Source organism: Oncorhynchus masou, chromosome 22 (genome assembly GCF_036934945.1).
Source record: "Oncorhynchus masou masou isolate Uvic2021 chromosome 22, UVic_Omas_1.1, whole genome shotgun sequence".
NCBI lineage: Eukaryota > Metazoa > Chordata > Actinopteri > Salmoniformes > Salmonidae > Oncorhynchus > Oncorhynchus masou.
Window position 1 is genome coordinate 43,185,500 of NC_088233.1, and position 8,136 is coordinate 43,193,635.

The window sequence follows — 8,136 nt, forward strand, 5'->3', positions numbered from 1 at the left end:
TCAGTTAGTGGTATTTGTATTTATTATGGATCCCCAAGGCAGCAGCTATTCTTCCTGGGGTCCAACTACATTAAGGCACAAAAAAATAAAACAGTACATCATTTAACATCATTACACCACTACACACACAAAATGTATAATCCCACCATACAACAACAGAAACATGTGTTCATGTATGGAGTGAGTGTGTTAGCATGTGTGTGAGTATGTGTGTATGTGTGCCTGTGTGAGTGCGTCTCTTCACACTCTGCCTTGGTCCATAAAGGTGTAGTTTTATGTTTTTTAAAACAGATGTTTCTGTTTGCATGAGAGGAACAGAGCTCCATGTAACCATTGCTCTGTGTGGTACTGTGCATTTCCCTGAGTCTGTTCTGGACTTAGGGACTGTGAAGTAGTGCTGAGCAATTAGTGTTTCGGTTTCGGTTCGATTATAAAAAAATAATAATTGTTTTTCGATTTTGTTTTGATAAAAAAAAATGTTTACATTAAATGCACTATGAATAATGTGGGGTGAATGATGTAACAATAGAGAATAAAACAATTGATAAAAGTCCCATGATTGTAGAGACTGCCCATTAGTAATTATCACTTATTAACCACCATTCCATCCCTCTCATCACATATTCTCTCTTCTCTCAGTCTCCTTGTCCACTCCGCACAGCACGGACAAGTTTAAGCGGGCGAGCAATGGATTATGGTCATTGTAGTTAATTACCACGTTTTCTGCTCTAAACTATGTAGAATATTGGCCACAGAAACTGCACACAGAGCTCACAGAAAAAAAACGAAACTAAATGGAATTCAAATAATGGAACTGACTTCGCTCAATATGTTGTTTAAAAAATGAATTATAATGACATTTCGGTTTATTTCTCAGCACGAATGTGAAGAGACCCGTGATGGCATGTCTTTTGGGGTACGCATGGGTGTCCGAGCTGTTTGCTTGTCGTTTGAACAGACAGCTCTGTGCTTTCAACATCTCAATACCTCTCACAAAGACAAGTAGTGATGAACTCAATATCTCCTCTACTTTGAGCCAGGAGAGATTGACGTGCATGTCATTGATGTTAGCTCTCTGTGTACGTTTAAGGGCTAGCCGTGCTGCTATGTTCTGGGACATCCGTAATTTGCCTATGTCCCTCTTTGTGGCACTTGACCATACGACTGGACAGTAGCCCAGGTGAGACAAAACTAGGGCCTGTAGGACTTGTTTTGTTGATGGCAATGTCAAGAAAGCAGAGCAGCGCTTTATTACAGACAGACTTCTCCCCATCTTGGCTACCATTGCATCAATATGTTTTGACCATGAGGGTTTACAATCCGGTGTTACACCAAGCAGTTTAGTCTCCTGAACTGGCTCAATTTCCACATTATTCATTACAAGATTTAGTTGAGGCTTAGGGTTTAGTGAATGGTTTGTTCCAAATACAATGTTTTTAGTTTTAGAAATATTTAGTACTAGCTTAAAACCTGTGGGCTCTCCTTTACCACAGCCAACGTGAGTAAAACATTTAAACGTGTTAACCCTCGCATGGCTGCCGGCCCAGACGGCATCCCCAGCCGCGTCCTCAGAGCATGCGCAGACCAGCTGGCTGGTGTGTTTTTATGGACATATTCATTCAATGCCTATCCCAGTCTACTCTTCCCACATATTTCAAGAGGGCCACCATTGTTCCTGTTCCCAAGAAAGCTAAGGTAACTGAGCTAAACAACTATCGCCCCGTAGCACTCACTTCCGTCATCATGAAGTGCTTTGAGAGACTAGTCAAGGATCATATCACATCCACCCTACCTGACACCCTAGACCCACTCCAATTTGCTTACCGCCCCAATAGGTCCACAGACGACGCAATCGCAATCACACTTGACACTGTCCTAACCCATCTGGACAAGAGGATGTCTATGTAAGAATGCTGTTCATCGATTACAGCTCAGCATTTAACATCATAGTACCCTCCAAAACCCTTGGTCTCGACCCCGCCCTGTGCAACTGGGTCCTGCTTTCTGACGTGCCGCCCTCAGGTGGTGAGGGTAGTAAACAACATCTAATCCTCAACAATGGGGCACCACAAGGGTGCGTTCTCAGCCCTCTCGTGTACTCCCTTTTCACCCATGACTGCGTGGCCATGCACGCCTCCAACTCAATCATCAAGTTTGCAGACGACACTACATTAGCAGGCTTGATTACTAACAATGACGAGACGGCCTACAGGGAGGAGCTGAGGGCCCTCGGAGTGTGGTGTCAGGAAAATAACCTCTCACTCAACGTCAACAAAACAAAGGAGATGATCGTGGATTTCAGGAAATAGCAGAGGGAGCACCCCCCTATCCACATCGACGGGACAGTAGTGGAGAAGGTGGAAAGTTTTAAGTTCCTCGGCGTACACATCACGGACAAACTGAAATGGTCCACCCAAACAGACAGTGTGGTGAAGAAGGCGCAACAGCGCCTCTTCAACCTTAGGAGGCTGAAGAAATGTGGCATGTCCCAGGAAAACACTCACAAACTTTTACAGATGCACAATGGAGAGCATCCTGTTGGACTGTATCACCGCCTGGTATGGCAACTGCTCCGCCCACAACCATAAGGCTCTCCAGATGGTGGTGAGGTCTGCACAACGCATCACTGGGGACCAACTACCTGCCCTCCAGGACAGGTACAGCACCCGATGTCACAGGATCATCAAGGACAACAACCAACCAGCCACTGCCTGTTCACCCTGTTAGCTTCCAGAAGGCGAGGTCAGTACAGGTGCATCAAAGCTGGGACCGAGAAACTGAAAAACAGCTTCTATCTCAAGGCCATCAGACTGTTAAATAGCCATCACTAACATTGAGTGGCTGCTGCCAAAATACTGACTCAAATGTCTAGCCACTTTAATAATAAAAAAATTGGACTGTATAACTGTATCACTGGCCACTTTAAACAATGCCACTTTATATAATGTTTACATACCCTACCCTATTACTCATCTCATATGTATGTACTGCACTCTATACCATCTACTGCATCTTGTCTATGCTGCACAGCCATCGCTCATCCATATATTTATACAGTGCCTTGCGAAAGTATTCGGCCCCCTTGAACTTTGCGACCTTTTGCCACATTTCAGGCTTCAAACATAAAGATATAAAACTTTAAAACAGGATTGTGTCGAGGCAGAGATACAGGGAAGGGGACCCAAAAATGTCTGCAGCATTGAAGATCCCCAAGAACACAGTGGCCTCCATCATTCTTAAATGGAAGAAGTTTGGAACCAAAAAGACTCTTCCTAGGGCTGGCCGCCCGGCCAAACTCAGCTTGGCAGTCAAGACTCCAATGATCATTCTGATAGAGCTCCAGAGTTCCTCTGTGGAGATGGGAGAACCTTCCATAAGGACAACCATCTCTGCAGAACTCTACCAATCAGGCCTTTACGTTAGAGTAGCCAGACGCAAGCCATGTCCTCAATAAAAACCACATGACAGCCCCCTTGGATTTTGCCTAAATGCTGGAGGAAACCTGGTACCATCCCTACGCTGAAGCATGGTGGTGGCAGCATCATACTGTGGGGATGTTTTTCAGCGGCAGGGACTGGGAGGCTAGTCAACATCAAGGGAAAGATGAACAGAGCAAAGTACAGAGAGATCCTTGATGAAAACCTGGCTCCAGAGTGCTCAGCCTAGGGCGAAGGTTCACTTTCCAACAAGACAACAACCCTAAGCACACAGCCAAGACAATGCAGGAATGGCTTCGGGACAAGTCAATGAATGTCCTTGAGTGTCCCAGCCAGAGCCCGGACTTGACCCGATCAAAATAAAAATAGCTGAGCAGTGATGCTCCCTATCCAGCCTGACAGAGCTTGAGAGTATCTGCAGAGAAGAATGAGAGAAACTCCCCAAATACAGGTGTGCCAAGCTTGTAGCATCATACCCAAGAAGACTCGAGGCTGTAATCACTGTCAAAGGTGCTTCAACAAAGTACTGAGTAAAGGGTCTGAATATTTATGTAAATGTGATATCAACATTTATGTCATATCAAAATGTATTACATTTTGAATAAGGCTGTAACATAACAAAATGTGGAAAAAGCCAAGGGGTCTGAATACTTTCCCAATGCAGTACTTTACAGTATACTTGATAACAATGTAGCTTACAGGTTAATAATAGGACTACAGAGTATCTGGAAACTTTTTTCTCAGAAGTTTTAATCTATATTCTGTACTATGAAACAAAGATAAATGATATAAAGAATGATTGTTAAAAATGTGGAGCACCTTAAATGAAATCCTGGGCAAAAAGGCAAACTCAGCTCTATCTTTCACTGAATCAGATGGCTCAATCATCACAAAACCCACTGATATTCCCAACTACTTTAATTATTTTTTCATTGGCAAGATTAGCAAATTTAGACATGGCATGCCAACAACAAACTCTGAACCTACACATCCATTCTTAACTGACCAAATTATGAAGGACAAGCATTGTAATTTTGAATTCCTTAAAGTGAGTGGGGAAGAGGTGATACAAATATTGTTGTCTATCACCAATGACAAGCCACCTGGGTCTGACAACTTGGATGGAAAATGACTGAAGATCATAGCATACTATATTGACACTCCTATTTGCTATCTCTTCAATCTAAATGTATAGGAAAGGAAAGTGTGTGCCCTCAGGCTTGGAGGGAAGCAAAAGTTGATATGCTCTCCAAGATTAGCAAAACACCATTTACAGGCTCAAACAACCAAACAATCAGCTTGCTACCAACCCTTAGTAAACTTTTGGAACATATTGTGTTTGACCAGATACAATGCTATTTTACAGGAAACAAATTAACAACTGACTTTCAGCATGCTTCTAGGGAGGGGCACTCAACATGTACAGCACTTACACAAATGATTGATGATTGGCTGAAAGAAATTGAATAAGAATCTTGAAAGAGCTGATTTGTTGGACTTCATTGCAGCTTTTAACATGATCAATCATAGTTTGCTAATGGAAAGACGTATGCGTTATGGCTTTACACCCCCTGCTATATTGTTGATAAAGAGTTACCTGTCTAACAGAATACAGAGGGTGTTTTTAATTAATGGAAGCCTCCAACATAATCCAGGTAGAGTCGGGAATTTTCCAGGGCAGTTGTCTAGACTCCTTACTTTTAAAAATCCTTACCAATAAACTGCAACTGGAACTGAGTAAAGCCCGTGTGTCTATGTACGCAGATGACTCAACATTATACATGTCAGCTACCACAGGAAGGGAAATCACTGCAACACTTAAACAAGAGCCACAGTCAGTTTTAGAATGGGTGGTAAGTAATCAAATCAAATCTTATTGGTCACATACACATGGTTAGCAGATGTTAATGTGAGTGTAGCGAAATGCTTGTGCTTCTAGTTAAGACCGTGCAGTAATATCTAAAGTAATCTAACAATCTCACGACAACGACCTTATACACACAAGTGTAAAAGAATGAATAAGAATATGTACATACTGTATGTACATATTCTTATTCATTCCTTTTATTATTCATTCCTCGTTTTTTATTGAGGACACGGCTTGCATCTGGCTACTCTACCGATTGGTAGAGTTCTGCAGAGATGGTTGTCCTTATGGAAGGTTCTCCCATCTCCACAGAGGAACTCTGGAGCTCTATCAGAGTGATCATTGGAGTCTTGACTGCTAAGCTCAGTTTGGCCGGGCGGCCAGCCCTAGGAAGAGTCTTTTTGGTTCCAAACTTCTTCCATTTAAGAATGATGGAGGCCACTGTGTTCTTGGGGATCTTCAATGCTGCAGACATTTTTGGGTCCCCTTCCCTGTATCTCTGCCTCGACACAATCCTGTCTCGGAGCTCTACGGACAATTCCTTCAACCTCATGGCTTGTTTTTTTCTCTGACATGCACGGTCAACTGTGAGACTTTATATAGACAGATGTGTGCCTTTCCAAATCATGTCCAATCAATTGATTTTACCACAGGTGGACTCCAATCAAGTTGTAAAAACATCTCAAAGATGAAATTGGGCAGGTGGGATGCTACCGTCCCACCTGGCCAACATCCCGTGAAATTGCAGAGCGCAAAATTCAAACTACAGAATTATAAATATTTAACTTCATAAAATCACAAGTTTAATACATCAAAATAAAGCTTACCTTCTTGTTAATCCAGCCGCTTTGTCAGATTTCAAAAAGGCTTTACGGCGAAAGCAGACCATGCAATTATCTGAGGACAGCGCCCCGAGTACAAAAGCATGAAAAACACATTTGAACCAGGCAGGTTTGCCACGACAGTCAGAAATAGCGATATAATAAATACCTTACATTTGATGATCTTCTTCTGTTGGCACTCCAAAAGGTCCCAGATACATTACAAATGGTCCTTTTGTTCGATATTGTCCTTCTTTATATCCATGAAAACTCAGTTTAGCTGGTGCGCTTCAGTCAATAATCCACCCAGTTTCCCTCCATCAAAATGCATACAAAATGAATCCCAAACACTACAAATAAACTTTTCCAAACAAGTTAAATAACGTTTATAATCAAACCTTAGGTACCCTAATATGTAAATAAACAATACAATTTAAGACGGAGAATCGTTATTGTCTTTACCCGAGAAAAAAAACAAAGAACGCTTTCTCTTCCACTCGCTTGGAAACACTACAGCCAAAATGGGAGCCACCTGGAAAAACTACAATTTCTGGCTAATTTCTCCAAAAAAACAGCATGAAACTCTTTCTAAAGACTGTTGACATCCAGTGGAAGCCCTAGGAACTGCAATCTGCGAGGATTTAACCTTATAATAAAAGTGACAGCCATTGAAAACAGTGGTAGGCTGAACATTTATTTTTAATGATTTTTCCTCAGGCTTTCTCCTGCCATATCAATTCTGTAGGACTCACAGACGTAACTTTAGGGTGTTTTCTATCCAAATCTACCAGCATGTCCTAGCTTCTGGGTGTGAGGAACAGGCAGTTTACTTTGGGCACGCATTTCATCCAGATGTGAAAATGACTGCCCCCTACCCAAGAGAGGTTAATAGAAACAGGATGTGCCTGAGCTCAATTTCGAGTCACATAGTAAAGTGTCTTAATACTTATGTAAATAAGGTATTTTTGTTTTTTATTTCAATGCATTTCTAAAAACCTGTTTCTGCTTCGTCATTATAGGGTATTGTGTGTAGATTGATGTGGATTTTTATTTATTTAATACATTTTAGAATAAGGCTGTAACATAACAAAATGTGGAAAAGTCAAGGGGTCTGAATACTTTCTGAATTTGCTGAAGATAAAGCAGCAATATACACTATGTGCTGTAGCATAATAGCAGTAATACACTATGTGCTGCAGTGAGTAATATTGTTTGCCTTTCCTGCAGACCTCAGGCAGTCAATTCCAGTCAAGTACCAAATGTTGAGGGTTCTTATTGATGAGAACATATTTTAGAATCTGCAGCTCATTTTTCATAACCTGCCATAACTACTTGTTACTATCACTCTTTGGAGACTCTGACAGAGTACATAAGAGATATATTAGTCACACTCACATTCTGTAAACACCATTAATCTTCTGAGCATAACACCATTCCTGCTTATCAGGTATGACCTTTTTCCAACCCCTAAACGTTGGCTGTGTAAACCTCGACCAGGCTGAGGCTCTCTCATTCTGTTCATATTCTCCTCTCTTGGATGAAGATGACTTCTGCTGGAAAAGTAGGTGTACCTCTGTGCCCTCTGAACTCAACGGGTGTGTGTTCAAAATATAGGCTACTGTAATGTATGTGTGTTGATGGGGTGAGTTTATATAGGAATAGAAGTGCCACAGATAAAAAGAAAATGGGCTCTAATCTATTCTTTATAATGCCCTGTTTTCCTTGATACAGTATGTTGGCACTGAAACGGAACAGTCCAATATTAAATGTTAGAATGTAGAATGTACAGACATTTTTGTTTACCGTCTAAAATAATGGAACCTAACTGGAAGTGCTTCATGATACACCTGCGTATTGTACCAATGTTGGAAATAAACGTTTTCCAGTCCAGGGATTCATCCTAAAAATCCAGTATCAAAATATAATCACATGTTATTTGTTGTGCACTCATATTGTGCTGATGTTATCGCAGGTGCAGCGAAATGCTGCTCCAACAGTGCATTACACCTAA